At 29.6% G+C, this 19,464-nt stretch overlaps 1 non-coding gene across 1 annotated transcript; it reads left to right on the top strand.

The window, feature by feature from the left end:
• Positions 1-18,977: 18,977 nt before the first annotated feature.
• On the top strand, positions 18,978-19,049 carry TRNAR-CCU (transfer RNA arginine (anticodon CCU)). The gene has a single exon. It is a non-coding gene; the product is annotated as a tRNA-Arg (tRNA).
• The last annotated feature ends 415 nt before the right edge of the window (positions 19,050-19,464 follow it).

Raw genomic sequence — 19,464 nt, 5'->3', positions numbered from 1 at the left:
TATTTGAAATTGGCCAGCCTTGTAAAAGTTTCCCATTATATCGCATACAATTTACACCCAAACTGCAGTAATAGCCATTGGTTAGTCGATATGGCTTAACTTCTTCAAATCCAGCAATTTTCAGAATGGTGTTCTTACCATTTATACTTATACGAACGTAGGTATTTTTGAAGAGAGCAATATTTGGTCGAAATATTGATTCAGTTAATAAATTCCTAGTGACAATGAAAGTAGGAATAATTGATGGATCAATTAGCTGCACATTGCTACCATTGTTTGTAGTAATATATGAGGTAGGGTCTAAATACGAGGCTAACTGAGATTTTTCTCTATTTTTTCTAATCTTCTGATATCGTTCATTTAATACCTTTTCTCTTTCCAATGCACTTAGCTTCATTAATCTATTTTTATCTTCTTCATTCAAATACAATTGTTCATCATTTCTATTATTTAGAAAATTACTGGATTGAGTCATGGGGTAAAATTATGAAAATAAATAAAAAGCTGCAATTAGGTACATATAAAACAAGGGTGCTGGTACTAGCTTTATAATGGTAGAATAAGAATTTATAGAATAACGTTTGGTTCATTTTATGCAACACTGTTGAAAATTTCACAAGAAATTAATTTTGAAAAGCCTACCTCCATTTATACGGTTTTACAACTATATAAATGGAAATTACAATTCAATATCACCAGAAATTACTGAAACATATCTCAAGCAGTACTTTTGAAGATAAATGGTAAACAATAATTCAGAATAAAACCTCATAACCCATCATACATTTATATTATGAGCAGATAATCCTATAAAATATGATACTTAAATTGTAATATTCATTCTTATAGTCTATAAATTCATATATTTTAACCCATTCGTCGAATATTTCCGGAATTTCCATCTTCCAAATCCTCATTATCCCTTAAAATTATTTCATTCTTGCTGATTTGCAGTTTATCTTTAAAAGTATTGCTATAGCCATCTTCCAAATAATTATTGAGACTCGTGGTGGTTGTTTTAACCTTACTCTCATCAAACATATTTCCAAGTCCATCAACATATTCCTGTAGACTCATTGTTGGAGCATTTCTATTTTTGAACATGGTAGATCTATTAAATAATAAAGGACTACATTTATCATTAATATACTTATGATTATCAGTCTGTAAAATATCGCTTGATGACACATTGTATACAAACATCCTCGTTCCATCACTTTCTAAGGCTTTGGATTTACCTTCATCATTCCATTCACTCTTTAACTTATATTCCCTTGCCTCTTGTTCATTTTCTAGAAGTATTTTACAGTAAAAATATTTCAATAATTTTTCTATATCTTCTTTATCAGTCCAATCGATAGTTCTTAGATCTATTGAATTCATAAATTGTTTTATAAATATCTTATCTGATCTGTTATTCAAATTACAGGTGAAAATAGATTTGCCCTGCTTACAATATGATGAAGAATAAACACTAGAACATATCTTAATCTGTTCAAAAAAATCCCCGTTTTTGCAATTATTGTCATAACTATCATTATAACTACTGCTTTCGTTATCCTTATCTGTAAACACTTCTTTTACACCTCTAAGAAACTCTTCAAAATCTACAAAAAGTAATTCTAAAATTTCAAGTAACACTTGTATAGATACGTTGCCTTCAATATCAGATATATGACCAGTTGATCCATCATACAATGATGCGTTGTTACAATGAAATTTCGATTCAATTTCTTTTAACACTTCCTTAGAATTATTAATGATATCTATAATTAATTCCTTCTGAAGAGGATTCATAATAAAGGGTTCAAATAGAGAAGTATAGTTTAATAACATAGGAAAACCCCATATGTAACAAGAAATTAATTGTAAAAATGACTAAAATATTTAAATTACTTTGTTTGATAGTATATTAAGTTAACCGTAATTAAAGACTTAGAAATTATATCTGATCTCTGTAACACATCTATTTAGAGCTCGATCAACAACATTTCGGATTAAAATATTTTTATTTATAAAAACTCAGCCATCTCACCATTTTTGTGTAGGTTATTTTGCAAAAAGTTGCTCATAGTCTCTTCGTCCATCTTTTTCAGCAACTTCTTAACATTTAATAGAAATCCAATATCATTTGTACACGGATGAATGCTCACAATTACATTTGCCAAGTCGGATAATGCAATAACTGCATCATTTGAAATATGATAACTCAAAATATCAGAATAGTTAATTGATCTTTCAGGAAGTGTCCTGTTCACGACATCAATTATATCGCATTTAATATTAGAGTGAGATTTACTATTGTCACTAGGACCAATACTGACTTTTTCATTTGCATTATATTTTTTAACCTCATCTCCGCCAACTTCAACCTCTATTCCAGAGTTTAGTAGTTTTTTTAATTCGTCTTTATCAAGTGTTTTATTTTGCATAAACTTAATAAACAAGATTTCTATTAATTTGTTTATTCTGGGATTATGTGTATAATTTATCATTAAAATATTCTTAATAATTTCGCTTACAAAAAGTTCATTTGTAACAATACCGTTCTGAACTATTGAAGAAATAGCATTGTAGATATCCTTTATCAAATTAACATGGCTTGTACCATGCTCTATAGCGTAGCTAGAATTTAATGATGCAGTCTTATCACCTACAAGACTATCCATAATACAAAAATCATTTAAAGTAATGGGGCTAACTTCACATTTATATAACAACTCATATAGAATATCAGGAAGGCGTTGGCCAAATACTTTGTATAAATCAGATGGACTTTTACCATCAAAATAATTATTGTTTTCATTTGTTATAGCATTTCCAACTACCCCATTAAGAGTCATCACTGGATGATACCTTATACCTAATAAAGCATTGTTGTATTGTCTATAATATTCCTGGTCTAACTCTAATTGTTTTTCAAATTCTTCTCGATTGCAAAATAGAGAAATAAGGGCTTCAATAGTAAAGTCATTTGCAAGCAGAGGAATCGTAGGACAGAAATCGCATCCTGAAGCAATGGCAAAATATTTGAAGGAATGTTTCAATGTAGAATAGTTCGGTACTGCAATATTCTCACTTCTATTTTCTTGAATATGTTTGTATTCTTTGGTAATCATGTCTATAAAACCCTTCTCTACATCTTCTCTTTCTAACACATCTATTTTCCCCAACTTTAGATTCAAATCAACAATTATCTTCGTAGATCCGTCAAAAAGTATTGCATCATTCTTGGTGAAAATATAATTCACACAGTTGGTCTTTAGAAAATACACACATTGCGCTGCAGCAGAATATGGTGCACGTATTACTCGAATATCATTTGCCTGTAGTATTCCTGTTACTATACCTACGGTAAATTCCTCATCGTGCTGTCTATTCGCAGTACCATAATAGAGACTATTAAAAATTTTTGAACTTAACTCAGTCTTAGTAGCATGCAAAACTGGCTTGTGTTTTAAACCATCCCAAATAAATACAATTTGAGTATTTTTAGACAACCCAATCAGAGGCTGCAGAAATTTTGTAAAAAAACTCGTCGGATCTAAAACAAAATCTATTCCAAGCGAAGGGAGATATTTCTTTATAAACCAAAATCCATCTATTGCAAGAGATTTATTGGTAAGCACAGAAACAGAAATTTTAGGGTTATCAACATAGATGTTTAGAGCTCTAATAGACATTAAATTGGGGCAATCTTGAAAAGTTTTTAAAAAATTTCCATAAGAAGAATTAAAAACAAATTGTCTGATAGAAAGATTAAACAGTTTATTAACTAATATATAACAGTACGAGTGATTTACTAATATTTGCATTAGGATATTTCAAACCAACCTTATTCTTTTGGCTTTTATACAAAGTAAATTAGAATGGTTGAAAAGTCCTTTCTAACAATTCAAGATTTAAAGAATAATTTTTGAAACATGATAAGGATTGCGCTTTTTACAGTTTCTGTTTAGAGACATCCTGCTTTGTACATTAATAATTTTAATACAAATATTAAGTCCATTATTAGCATTGAATTTCCGAGATTATTAATTTGTGTTTGATTCTAAATTCTACAAATATCCATTTTCAACTGCATATCTTATTATGATTAACTCCTTCTGAGCTTCATTAATTCAAATATACTCATAATTTACTTTTTAATTTTTTATTTACCCTTTTTTATGACTCCGAACATCTCATTGGATTCAAACATGAAAAGCCACACGAGTGGCACATCTGAACATAGAAAAATTCATATAGGAAATTCTGTCGATAATGTTATAAATGTCACTGTTTTAGGGCGTGGTGAATGTGGGAAGACTTCTCTAGTCAACCGATTTCTAAGTGGTAAACACTTAACTGGATTCGCAGCCACTACAATCGAGACCATGTCTACTAAATGGATCACTAGAGACAATATTGAAAAAACTCTAAATATTTTCGACACCAGTGGTCAGGAAGATTATTCAAGATTAAGAACTATTACACTTCCTTATTCCAACTATGTCATTTTGGCATATTCTATATCAGATAGAGAGAGCTATCTTGAAGTACTATCTACTCTCCGCGATATGGTAAAGACAAAATGTAGAGAAGAAACAAAAATTATTTTGGTTGCAACAAAGCTGGACTTACGTAATAGTACGGACAATAATAATGAACTGGTTACTATGGAGGAAGGATTTCTTCTAAAAGCTGATACAGAGGCTTTGAAATTTTTTGAATGCAGTTCATTGACAGGTGATGGTATAAATGAAATTTTTGAATTTATTAAAAACGATTCCCAGGGTGATTCTGAAGTTAGTTGGTTGAAAAAGATTTTCTGTTGTATACTCTGATTATAGTTGTAATAAATGAATAAAAACAATGCCAATACTTATGATTTTAAGACTCAAAGAAATAATTTTTAAATGGATGGAATATTAAAGTTGACTATATTTAAACCTTTTTTCTCATAGCCATAAATACTTTGACTCAGTGGTAGTAATCATTGTTTAAGATATTATAGCGCATCGATCCTTTTAATAATAATATTATCTGGTAACAATAGTTAGTTGTGCTGGAAACTCCAGCAATTTTTGAAAGAAAAAGATTAATTAAAAATATATTATAAAACTATCCAAATTACAGTTTAAGGCAGTATAACACTGATTACTGTATTTGAACAAACGAGATCAAATGATATTCAATTATCTTTCATAAATCCCTTGTTTTTATTTAACCCCTGAAGTATATGATTTTAAACCAACAATTGGAAATCCTTTTAAAATCACTAGTTGAAAAGTATGGTAATAGTAATTGGACAAAAATAAGTGCAATTTTAAAGAGTAGGAAAATATTTGTCCAAGATCTTGAGTGTAAATATCTGTATGAAAACAAAATTAATAGCATGAATATGAATCCAATCAAAAAAGATGGGTGTATCAATAAGAATTCCCGTATAGATAATCTATTTGTTCTAAAATTTTTGGAAATGTATAAACGATATCCTGGGCAATATAATGTTATTTCTGAAGAGATAGGCATTTCTCCAGAAGACTGTTACAACTTATATAAGTCAATAGTTTTGCGTAAGTGAAGCATAAAGTTGACTCAGTGTATATAAATCAGCAATTTAGCCTAATGTCTTAACCAAATACAAATCTGGAAATAATGCTTCTACCTTCAGAACATACTTGTTTTTAATTTCTTTTTATTCTTGATAAATTAAAGCAATCATTTTTGGAATAAACTTTATCAATTAACCATAAAACTCACATCTTCAATATCTCCTATGGTACTAATATTTTTAATTAGATTTTTGTAAATCTATCATTGTATATTTAAAATAGTGCTAAGTCCTTTTTAGCTGATATCTATTATTTGTTAATTGTCCGTAATCATTATAGAATTTAATTTTCTATTTCACACTAAATACCATCTTATGAATAGAAATTTAGGAATTTCACATACTAAAAATACTTGCTTCTAGTTTTTTTAAATTAATATTAAATTCTATCCTTATAAAATTGATAGAATATAAACAACAGCGATCTAATCTCAGTAAAATGTTCATCCTTTAAAACCTATAAGTTAAGTTTTTAATTCACACGATATTCTGCAGAAATATATTCGATTTTTATAACTTTGCTAAAATTCATTTGTTTATACACCCATTAATGATAGACATTAAGAAACTTCTTAAGGACAAAATAATCAATGAGGTTTTTTCAGTTTATAAATCAGATTGGTGTATTTTAGTATATGATTCTGCTGTAGCCGAGACCATCTCGAATTTGTTTACAAAAACCGAACTAAATGACTATTCCATTTCATCCTCATATTTGATTGAAGAGAACAAGCCAGAATGGGACTTTCCAGTTATTTATTTTGTTTCAAAAAACGAACAAACTTATAAAACCATCAATTCAGAATTTTCAAAAAAACTTTTTTCGAAATACTTTGTAGTTTTGAATTCATCTGAAAATGATTCCACAGATTTATTTTCTACAAAGTTAAATTCGCTTATTCGTACTAAAAGAATTGACTTGAACATTAAGGCAGTTGAAGAGAGGATATATCTATCTGATTTTAGGTCTGCATCGGCTTCACTTGCGTTTATATTGGAAACTACCTTTAAATTTTCACACATGAGAAATATTGAAGAAGATATGTTTAAGAACAATAGCGGTAAAAATAGTTTTATTGTTCTTGATCGATCATTTGATTTCCTTACACCGCTTTTACACTTTTTCACTTTCAAATCAATAATAATGGAAATACTAAAGGAACAGGTGTCCGACAAGTTAGATACCGAGCTAGATGATAATAGTGAGCTGTTTAAGGAGATTAGGTATAAACATATGGCAGATGTGGGGGGAATAATTCAATACAACATTAATAAACTATCCTCAAATCTAAAACAGTTGGATAGGAAGATGTCAACGGTAGAGTTGGGGAAAATGGTAATGGATGCCCCCAACAACCTAAAATTAAAGTCATCTGTGGAAAAGTATAGTTCATTGCAGAAACAAGGACTAGAAAAATTAAAATATCTTCAACAGCCAGTTAGTAAGGATACTCAATTTAACAATATGGTTGAGAGTGAAATGTCTTTAGCTACAGACATGAGAAACGGTAAAAAAATCAAGTGTGAGTTGAGTTCATTTTTTGATATGCTTTCATCTACAAAACTCCTTAAGGAAGACAAATTAAGATTACTCTATCTGATCAAAGTGAAGGGGTATTATTTTACAAAAACAGAATGCAGCATTCTTCGGCAATCTGGGTTTACCGATGAAGATATTGATCTGATACCGAATTTGTCTAATGTATTTGTAAGAACAGATAACCTACCGTACAAATTTGATATTTCACGATTTGAGCCTTTCTTAAGTGATATCATCACAAATGTAGCTAGAGGCGATCTACTGAGCAAGGGATTTCTTATGTCCAGGGATGATCCGGATGAGAATAATCAGAAGAAGACACAAGTATATTCCCTAAGAAAAAGTGGTATGTTGACAGTAAAAAAAAAGATTCTAAATAGGAAAATAATTGGTATCTATATAAAGAATGGAGTGACTACTGAAGAATGCCGAATAGCCTATGAGCTAAGTGATAAACTTGGTATAGACATAATTCTAGGAAGTGATAAGATTCTGAAGCCGATGGATATTATCTCTGATATGAAAAAAAATTCTGATTTTTTCATCAAAAAAACTCAAAAATAATTATAACCACTTGTTAATAAATGCACTTACCCCACAAGTTTCATCATCCTTAGCTTGATATAATTATTTTTAAGCTATATGTTATCTTCATTGTTATAATAGATTGAATAAAAAATTTTCAAAATATTACATAGCATTAATGCCACTGGACTCAATTATAGATCAACTATTTGAAATTTACATGCTATATTTTAAATACCCCTAAATGGCACGCAATAAATCTTCTTATATTTTTTTGTTGTCCTCAATTTTTATTGTTTGGATTCTCTATAGAATTTTCTCACCCTGTTTTATGAGTGGTTCTATATACGATTTTACATTAAAAGACCATAACCAGAAGGATGTTTCAATTGCACAATTTAAAGGAAAGAAGATTATATTCGTAAATGTTGCATCAAAGTGTGGGCTGGCTAAACAGAGTTATGCTAACATGAAGGAGATTATTGAGAAATATCATGGATCTATTGTTTTTCTACTATTTCCAGCTCAACATCTTTTAAGTCAAGAATTCACAGATATTAAGGAGACCATGAAATTTGCAAAAGGTAGCTTAGGAGAAAAAGCAAAAGAGAATGAAGATTTTGTTCTGTTTGACTATATTGAAATATTTGGAAAAAACAAGCATCCACTTTATAAATTTTTAACCGGAAAGCTAGGTGGTTGGATTTTCAGTGCTATAAAATGGAACTTTACTGCATTCTTGGCTGATGAAAATGGAAAATTAGTTAAAAGATATTCACCAACAAGCTTCATCAAAGTAGATGACACTTATCTAGCGACTACAAATAAATGAATTGCTAAAGTAAAATTCAAACTCAAATGTATTCGTTAAATTGTATAGTTTATTGTAGTTTTGTACCATTTAAATAAGAGATTGCTTATTCTTATAAATTATTTCTTAGTTATAAGGTTGTTATTTGATTTGAATGATAAATCTAGAAATTAGTAATAAAATTAATTATCCAATAACAGCTAAGATATTCCCGATAAACGATTTAAAAAACACGTATCAAACAAGGAAAATCTCCAATATCCATTTTATTTTTTTCTTAAGATGTCTATGACAATTATGAAGATAAATTGTTCAAATCACTATACCAGACCTTATTACAGTTATCACTAATTATGTTTTAACAGTTTAGCTTATAAGTTTTAATTCATATTTAGCTTGATAAATCCAAAAAAGGACTATAAATTGTGAGATTTATAAGGAATAAGAATAGAAAAAAATCCATTGATATTCATTCTATAAATCAAATGGCAAGGAATTGGCCTTTAATTATCAAGATATACGATTCAACGATTGAAGTGGCAATTAATATTCTCAAAACCTGGGATTTATATTCCTTCTTGCCTTCATCTCTATAATTATAATGATTGGAAATAATTACGGTATAGATTTGTGTGACATAAATATGGTAGATTTATCACAATATGAGATTTAGGTGACATATTAAGAGGATATCCTTTGCCCATTCATGAAAATATTCAAAAGATATATCTATAAGAAAAATTAATATAAGTTTCCTAGTCGAGGTCAAGTATGGACAAAAAATAGCATAATCTCTTTTACCCTATAAGAAAAACTGAAAAGTCAAATCTTCACTTAAATGACTACATCTCCAGCAATCAAAGCATTGGTGGATAAGATACAACTGTATTGTAAAGCAGTAATATAATTGCTCAATATTAATGTGGTATTACTTCGGATTCCCTTGTTGCCATTATTGTATTGGACAAGCCATTTTGTTTCAACAAATATAGTATGATGTTTTTTTTTATATTCTACAGAATTCTTTAATGGCTATTCCCAACTCTTTTTGATTTTCATTCTTATTATTTACCCTTTTATGGTTTACGAATTTTATAGAACAAGTCTCATTGGAAGAAGTTTAGTAGAAACAGTTGATGAAAAGGTAAAAAGCAATGCAATAACACCAGAGCAGGCACAGTTCATTTTACAAAAATTTGATGAGGCAATTCCAGTTGCTTTTGAGGCTGTAAATAACAGTATGAATTTTAAAGGGAAAATTCTAAGTTATAATTTTGTCGATGGTGTGTGGAAGTTTCTCTGTAGAGATTTTGTTATGAGTTTGAATAACAAATATTATAAGATTGAGCACCTAAAGATAGTCGCTTGTGATGCAGAAACAAATTCCGATGGAGGAGGAAGAAGAAAAAAGAATTCTCGTAAATAGACCTACTATTTCAATCATAATTTTGTAGATTTAATAAATAAAAAGTGAACGACAATTTTAACGTATACCAGCACTTAGTTTGTTGGCCAAAGTAATCCAATTATCTACGTCTGCATTGCTTGCAACTAATATTCAATTAAACTTTTGCTTGTTATACTCAGCAAATTCTTTGATATATAGTATTTTGTATGAATTTATACAAATACAAGTTTATTAGACCCATTAATTAGGAGTTTAAACAAACCACAACATTTGCTTTCGAGAATTACATTTTTAGTTTTGAAAATGACTAGCAAATAGATATTAACCTTAAAGGCCAAATAATTTACTATAGTAATCAATTTTTCTATACCTTCCAGAAATCCACTAAACAGCTTATAACTTCTTCATTTCCCTTACTAATTTTTAATTTTTTTCAATTGATAAATTTCTCCTTCTTTTTTACATCCTTAAATGTTCAATGGAAGCAACTTTTCAACAAATAAAAATCAAGACGATAAAAATAAAGGATGGATTGTTCCAGTAAATAACAGCTTTGGAAGTCAAGCAGCATCATCTCCGTTTTCTCCAAACAATCAACAATCAAACACATTTTCATTTAATAATCCTACAAGCGGTTCAATTAATACATTTGGAAGCAACAATAACTATAATGCTCAGAACACCAATCCCAATACATTTGGACAAAATAGCAATACTAACTCGTTTACCCAGAATAGCAATCCATTTGGACACAACCCCTCTACATCAAATGCGTTTGGGCAAAATAATTCTGGAGTGTCATCTATATTTGGTACTTCTGTGAATTCACCAACTTCATTTTCTTCCAATACACCAGCTTCTAAAGGTTTCGGAGCTCCAAATTCTACTGATTTTAATTCATTTTCTAGTAATTCTGTGTTTAATTCGTCCAACACATCCCCTCCATTTGGTCAAAATTCGTCTATTTTTGGCGCCTCATCTAGTATTAATAAGCCATCTGGGTTTGGTACAACTCCTGGATTCGGTTCAACATCTACTTCAGGGTTTTCAAATCCTACTAATTCATTGACACATCAGCAACCTTTTGGAACTAGTACACCATCTCCATTTCAATCTTCAAATGGGTTTGGATCAACAAACACGTTAGGATCAAATTTCTCGACACCATCCAATTTATTTGGATCTTTTAATAAATCCTCTACTCTAAATAATTTGGGATCAGCCATAAATTTAAATAGTGCCACTAAGGGTAGTAAGATTGCTACTTATTGTCCTACAAGATTGAAAGACGATGGAATTAATGTTGATATAATGGATATTACTGGTATGATTACATATAAAGGAAAATCGGTTGAAGAAATCAGAACAGAAGATTATTCTATTAATAGAAAGCCGTCAAGAGACATTGCAAGTAATATAACATCATCTTCTACTTTGCAATCTGGATTTGGAGCACAGTCTCCTACTTCTTCTTCGTTTGGATTTGGAAGTAATTACTCTAACCTTCCAAATCCAACTATAAGTGGATTTGGTTCAAATTCTAATAGTCTATTATCTGGAAGTGGGGGGTTTGGAAGTAATTTAAGTGGTCAAAACTCTACAAATAACCAGTTTGGAGCTCAACAAATTACGAATAATTCGACAGTTTCTCAAGGTCAGTTTGATCAATCAAATACAAATAGGTCTTTAGGAACTCCATTTAATCAACAAAATACTCAGCCTTCTATAAATAGCTCTACTATTACAAACCCATCTTTCCAGAGCAATCTATCTTCATTGGGTGGATTCGGGCAACAAAATAACCCATTTTCTCAGTCAGGTACATCTATGGGTGGAACAAGTGGCCATTCTTCTTCGTTGACTAGCTTTGGACAACCTTCTACTCTAGGTAATTTTGGACAACAAACTAATTCAAACCAGTTCAATCAACCATTTACACAGATAAATGGATCCAATACCATATCTCCAACAAGTAATTTTCCCACATTCCCTTCATCTACTATCCAGTCATCTAACCCTTTGTCTGACTCCACAAAAAATCAATATTCTCTCTCAACTAATCCATTTGGAAATACATCGGTTCAGAGTAGCTTATCCAATCCATTTAATGCAGCAAATAATTCTACTTTTAATCAAAGTTCGATACTTAATCCATTTAACAATAGTAATACTATCCCTTTTCAGAATTATCCTACATCATGCAATCAAAGTTCATCAATGGAAAAACCTATTTTTCCCCTAAATCAATCTGGTTATGGCACACTCAATTCTTCTGCACGGGTTGTTGATTTAAATGATCCTTATTTAATCAAAGATGTCAAATTTGAGGAATATATTCCATATAAGATTACTAAGAAGATTAATATTCCAGAGCCATTATTTAAGAAGGAAATCAAAGAAGATGTCTTGTTAGATGTAACTATTCGTTCTCCAAAACCCCATTCTTCTGAAAGAATTTATACAATTCCAGAATTGCCTAAGAGACCTGCAACAATAAATAATTTGGTGATTGGGTTTGAAGGAATTGGTAGAATTGAATATCTGGACCCTGTGGAGGTTGATGAAAATACCAAGCTTAGTTCAATACAGTTTACTAAACCTGATTTTATAATGAGTGATCTTCCTGGATCAGGCTTAAATAAACCCGCAAAGGTATATGTAGAAAAAATATTTCCACCCTCTCTTAAATCCGATGGATTTGTAGGTGGAAATTATCAAAATAACTCATTATCCTCGAGCTCTTTGCTAAAACGTGATTTTGATTCTTGGCCATTAAAGGGACTATATGAAAGATTTCTATTTAACCTGAAAAATGACAAAAAGAAACAATTTATAGATTATGATAGGGAAACAGGAATGTATGTGTATTCAGTGAAGCATTTTTAAATAAAGGAAATAAATAACTAATGCATTTCTATTTTGAATTTTTAAAGAATGTTCTTTAACATTTGAATTTGTTAAAAGAGATAAGAAAAATAATTTAAGCTTTTTTGTCTAGATATAAGCCTTGAATTTATAGTGAGTACCTCAGAAGCTATTATGGCCTGGAAAATGGCATTTTCTTAAAAGTACTATAATAAGTTAAATGGAAAAATTATATTGTTTTATGTTGGACAAAAAAATGATTGGTATTATATAATAATACTTCGGTTCTTGAAGTTAAAGTATGCTTGTTATTCAATCAATCCTATATTTTGGGTGTTAATTTGTTATATAATAATCAATATATAGCAAATATAAGCCATTAATCGTTAGTGCACTTTCTGATATGGATTCTAAGTTGATTATTTAAGATACAGATCTAGAAGCTATCAACAGAAACCTGAATGTTTAAAAATTTATAATACTTATTGCTATAGAATGTATTTGATTAAGTTATAATAAACACTGGCATTATTCTTATTTATTCAAAAATAAATGGACCTCTGCCACATCTTTCATTATAATTCCATTTTTCACCAGATTTTAACTCACCTTTTACTTTTATAACTTCATTTTCTACATTTGTGGTTGATTTGTCTTTAAATTTTCTATTTTTCTTTGTTTCGGAAAATAAAATGGAAATTTCAGAATAATCAGTGAAAATACCAGTATTTTCCTGAAGGGCAAATGGACTATTGTGATCCACAGTATTGTCAGTGGTTTCAATATCACTTTTAATTTTATACTTATAAATTGGTGTTGGAGTAATTAATAATGAAATCATTAAATACATGGGATTAAAATACCACGAATCCAGGAATAGTAGAAAGCCTACGATCCTTTTATCATCTTTTTTCCCCAGAATATTTTTAATACTTAGAATACTCTTCTTACAACTTATATCGCAAATAGCCCTACCGATTGAAGCTCCAATTTTAACGCATTTAGGGGAATGTCTGCTCGAAATAGTTGTATTGAAAATAGATACAATTCTATTATAGAATGAATTGTTGGATTGATCAAGTTCTTTGTATTGAATCAATTGCATACCCATTCCAATAAAACCTGCTTGTCTTACTAAGTCATCAGAATCATTCATGGCATTTTCTAATATTTGATAAATCAAAGGAATATTATCAATGCCATTAGCTATAAATTCGTTGCACTTTTCACTATTGTAACTATAGAATAATCCAATGCATATTGCTATACCACTTCTTACAAACTTACTGTGGTTCTTCATCAATGGGAAAATAATAGTTTCTATAATCTTCTTGTTGTAGCCTGCTACAAAACAAACAGTGATTGAAGCTAACCTTTGAATGTTTTCATTTGGATGACTAACTAATATAAGGATATCAGAAATAATACTTAAATTAGAAGTATCACAGTAAGATGAAGCAATATGATATAAATATGAAACAATATTGTTGGTATCATCATCTTTTATAGCATTGGCATAACTATTAGCATTATCACACGCACCTATGAAACCTATTGCCATATTCATCACCCTTTTTGCCCTAATAAATTCTGTAGTATCCCTTAGTTGTTCTAAATATTCTATTATCTCTTTGTTTCCAGTTCTGTAATAGATTAGAGCTGTAGCATATGCCGCAGTTTCTTGAGATAAAGTAGAATACTCCGAAAAGAGAGTTCGAATAGACAACGGTAGAATGGAAGATTTGAAAAATAGCAATGAATAAGACAGAAATAAACCAAAATTGGCATAACACGAAAGAGATGTTGCGTTGTCACCTGTTTTGTGCTGTGTATTATCTATGCTCCCATTATTAATACTCAACAGGCTTGTAATATATTCCTTATATTCTATCTCCTTCTCTCCATACATTCTACAATTACTTCCGATCAGTCCTAGTACGAATAATCCCACAGATTGCTCTATTGTTACATTTTGTAAACTTGTGGGTAGTGTCTCACGAAGTAATTTTATACCATTTGACCCATGAATTACACCCAAACCACCTAATTCTAAGAAAATATTCCAAGATGCAGTACTAATGCTATTAGATCTATAAAGAGTATCATTAGTAGTATGAGCATGAAATATAGAATTACATAAATAGAAATTAGTAGAGTACTTAGCCATTGAATCTAATAATTTCATATTTACAGACCCAGCCATAAAGGCAGTAAGAGGCTTGTTGATATTGCCATCTAAACAATAATTAATAATACTATTACCACTATTAAAATCATCATAGATGCTTATATTGCTAAGATCACCGTTATTGTAAATGTATGTGGATCCATATGCATTTTGAGGATATTCCAATGTCTTTATATATTCGATTTGTTCTTCCGTATTCATATTATCTAATATTAGATAAAGTAAATCAGCACTACTAATAGAAAGAGTATAAATAATATTGCTTTTAGACACTATTTTCAAAAATTGCTTATAAACAGGAGAATTGGAAACAATATTAAGTAACCCAATAACATCGTCACTATTATTATGATCATCACTAAGTAATAATTCTTCAAATATCTTACATGCTGATGAATACTCCCTAATTTCAACCAAATATCCTATTAACGATAGAGAAGGTTTTTCCTTAGAAATAAATTGTAAGACGAAAGATAATAAACTATCATTGTTACTACTGTCCCCTTTGATATTGTTCCTTAGCTCAGAAAATATCTTATACAATATAGATGATCGATAAAATTCCACTGATTCATTAAGTAGTTCATTAGGTGCATTCAACGCACAGTATACACATTGTGAATAATACCTTGTTAATAAACACATTTTACTCAATGTAAGCCATTGTGCTTGTGTAAGTGTTTTGTCCACACCCATCATGTCCAATACTCTATCGATATCTATGTATTCAGTTAATTCTTCTACATGTTCTCTAATCATATCTAACGCTTCTCCTACGTGATCCTTATTCAAGGAATATTCTATTGTTGGCAACAGATGTAAAGAAAGCATGGGTCTGAAAAAATAAATAAAATAATGTAGGAAAAATTATAAAGCAAAAGGAATTTATAAAAGTAATATATTTTTTATAAGTCAGTGATACTGGAAAAAATTAGAAACACAAATAGCAAAGATATAGAAATGGATAATTTTTAATATTGGAGTATAATTATACAATTCTGCTGTACTCTATTGTATGAATGAAGAGCTCATTAAATACTTCACAAGTACAATAAAAGCCTACTGTATCATTCATGTATTGTGAGATATCCATTATCTCAGTACTCACCCAAACATTAAATAAGGCAGGATATACAAAATTTTGTCTTCCTATTCAAAATCTATTTAGCTTATAATTTTTATTTTAAATGGATTTGCTTCATTTCATCTGTAAAGATAAATATCTCTAAACTTTTACAAGTAAGACTAGTGCATACAGTAATTATCTTTATTAAGACATATATTGTGGGCATTTTATTTATTCTATTGATATTCCTTTAACCCATCCCAATGACTCCTGAAGAATTAATAAATCTTTCTTTGGAACAAGTTGTAGAAGTTGAAGGACTTACCACAATCCCATCAATGGAGATGATAAAAACGAGGGGCAGCATAACTTCTGCTTCCACAGATAACCCTCAACCATACATCTTCTCTGGTCTTCGTCCTCTACGCATTTCTCAAATTCCATTATATTTGGCTCTGCATCTAGAATCTACAAACTCTTGTAAAATACTTGTTCCTGATATTTATCATAAACTTCCACAATTGATTGATGCCGAATACAGAAAGGAAGGAGAATTTATTGAGTTGCCTGAATATTTTTTTGAAACTGCTGAAATACTAAAGCTAGGAAATATATCTATTTGCAACAGTGTTGAAAACAGTGAAAGAATCATCAGTGATTCAAATAATGGTCTAGAAAATAGTAATAATAACAATACACGAAACTCTAAGTCAGATGAGTATTCTAAGAAGTCTACTTTCTGCTTTGCGAATACTGTGAGTATTTCTTCTTTGTTAAATCAATTAAAACAAATTAGAAAAAATAAAGTATATAAAGGTTTACAAATGCTAGATGGTAAAGCATTGTTCATTAACAACTTAACTAGATGGGAGTTTAACGAGGTTAAGGAAATAATTGTGAGCTCAATGCGTCTAGGAAGAGAAATAATTTTCGAATGAAAAACTAAGGCGCTATGATTAAATGCTGTAGTTATTTCCTAATTTGATTATTTAAAATGTGTAATTTGGTAAGATTATATATAATTATTAAGTCATGATTGTTTGTACAGGTTGCTATGAAATTTTTTTCCGAAGAACTATCCTATGCCATCTTTGAAACTTCTTTTATTATTTTTTGCCCTTTCATGCAATACAGCATTTTTTTTAAAACACATTCCATTCCGAATGTTCAAAAGACTGCCATTACTGAGGATGCAATTTATTTTATAGATCAAAATGTACTATATAAATGCGACATAAATAGTTACAGAAAAGATGAGTATGATATCAATAATGATATTGCCAATGAAGATGGGCCAGATATAACAATGTGCTATTCCAACAATAGCAATATTAAAGGTAATAATACCATTCATAATAATTATACTATGCATTCCTGTAAAATATGTGCCGATAGCGTATTCTATATTGCCGGTAACTTAATAGTCATAAATGAGGATATTTTAACACTCTATACAAAGCAACTTTCTTGGATAAAAACTATTATTTTACAGAATGTTCCAAACAAAATTATTAAAGATGAATTTGGGTTAACTTTTGTCAGTAGAACGGCAATAGAAATATTTGATGGGGAAATAAGCCAGGTTGTAGATGGCAGTAACATGGGTAATTTTCTGTCGGGTAATAATTGGTTCTTAAGTGTTGCTAACTCATCAGATTTCACATATATTTTAGTTAATTCTGATAACATCTGTTCAATTTATAAAATTAAAAATATATTCTGTAGATTCATTGGAAAATGTGTGGAAATACACAGAGATGCCAACATAGAGGATATTGTTCATTTGAGAGATGCTCGTAGTGAATACCTTTGTATTTTAAAGAAAAATGAATTTATTAAATATAAGCTCACGAACTATAAATTAAATGATAGAACTTTCCGGTTAAGCTCTCAAGAATTGATGGGCTCTGAGTCTTCGTTCAATGGTATTTTATTCGTAGATGGAAAATTTCTTATAAGGGAATTTTCTCTGAATATTAAAAATCCAAAAGTATTCAATCATTTTATAGGAAATTCAGAATATCTTGTGGATATTAGAGATGGGCCATTTATTATTTTAAATGAAGGAATATTTAACTGTGGAAAAAATCAGTATCTATCAACTAACAAGTTGTTTTTTATAAAGGAAAATATCTTGAATCACCAAAATAATAATTATAATGGTGATTTCAAGGGGATTGTACCGTCTTCAAAACTATTTAATATTTTAAATAAAACTTATTCAGTAGAAATTCCAAATTGGATAATGAAAACTAACTCTGAAAGTATTCAGGATTCTTATATACAGCTTATTATAGAAATTAAAAGAGCTGAAGGAGTTAAGGATGGAATAAGTGAAGCATATGAAGAAATTAAAGAAAAAATAAGTTTGGTGAGAAGTTTGAGAGCAGAAACAGTTGAGAAAATTGAAAAATTAAAATCAAAAGAAAGGAATATAAAAGACAGAATAGACAAATTAAAAGAAGATATATTAAATCCAAAGAAATATCGAAAAAACATTAAGGCAGTCTTGGATATAGATGATAAGCCTATCAATGAAAACAATAATATTGATGATAATGATGTCAATCAACATGATATAAGTGAACCCAGAAATGATCTTAGCTATTCCAATAGGAATTTTAGGACATTATTGCGAATTTTATCTGATAAGATTGATCATCTGGATCAAAAAAATTTAAGGGAATATATTCCAAAATTAAAGATGCAAAGAGCTATCTTATGGGGGTTGATTTAATAAATTGATATTACAGTATAATTGCTTGAATTTTGTATTTAACTTTTAGTTAAATGATTGAAGAGATTGCCCAATTTTTCTATTGATTTACTCCATAATATTCTTATGAAATATAAGAATCAGTTATAAAATCCACAGATTAATAATTTGTTGAAAAAATATCCTATACCCCATATTTCTGATTGCCTTCACCATATTGTAATTGTTAGTTATACTTATTATGAGTTTTCTGAACAATCCAGTCCGAGTGGCCTAATGGCAAGGCGTGACTCTCCTAAAGTCGAGATTGCGGGTTCGAATCCCGCCCCGGACGAATTTTGAAGCTTCTTTTAGTATGTGTTGTTATTTAATAATATATAGTAGTTTAAATTCATATTGTAATTAGTTTATGACTGGCTTAATTTCATTTTTCAAAATTATTAAGTAATATAATAAACTATTTTATTTAGTTATATACTATACTTCTCATAGGAATCATTTTACTTAATATTAGCAATAATTATAGTATTAAAAATATATGCCAATTTTATAATGATGGACTCTTATATCATTATTTCCAAATTAACATATTATTTTTTCAACTAAATCTACATAATTTCTTCTTCCATTTTTACTCTGAAAATTCCTTATGAAAAAGATAGTTCCGTTTAAATTTAAGGAGGATAGTGAGAAATACACTGGAAGCACTTCAAATGGCAGTAGCTTATTAGAAAGCGGGGTGAGAGGAT

The sequence above is a fragment of the Rhyacophila brunnea genome, unplaced genomic scaffold, assembly GCF_057557595.1.
Source record: "Rhyacophila brunnea isolate RB1 unplaced genomic scaffold, BYU_Rbru_1.0 scaffold_144, whole genome shotgun sequence".
NCBI lineage: Eukaryota > Metazoa > Arthropoda > Insecta > Trichoptera > Rhyacophilidae > Rhyacophila > Rhyacophila brunnea.
This window is presented reverse-complemented; position numbering and strand designations above follow the sequence as displayed.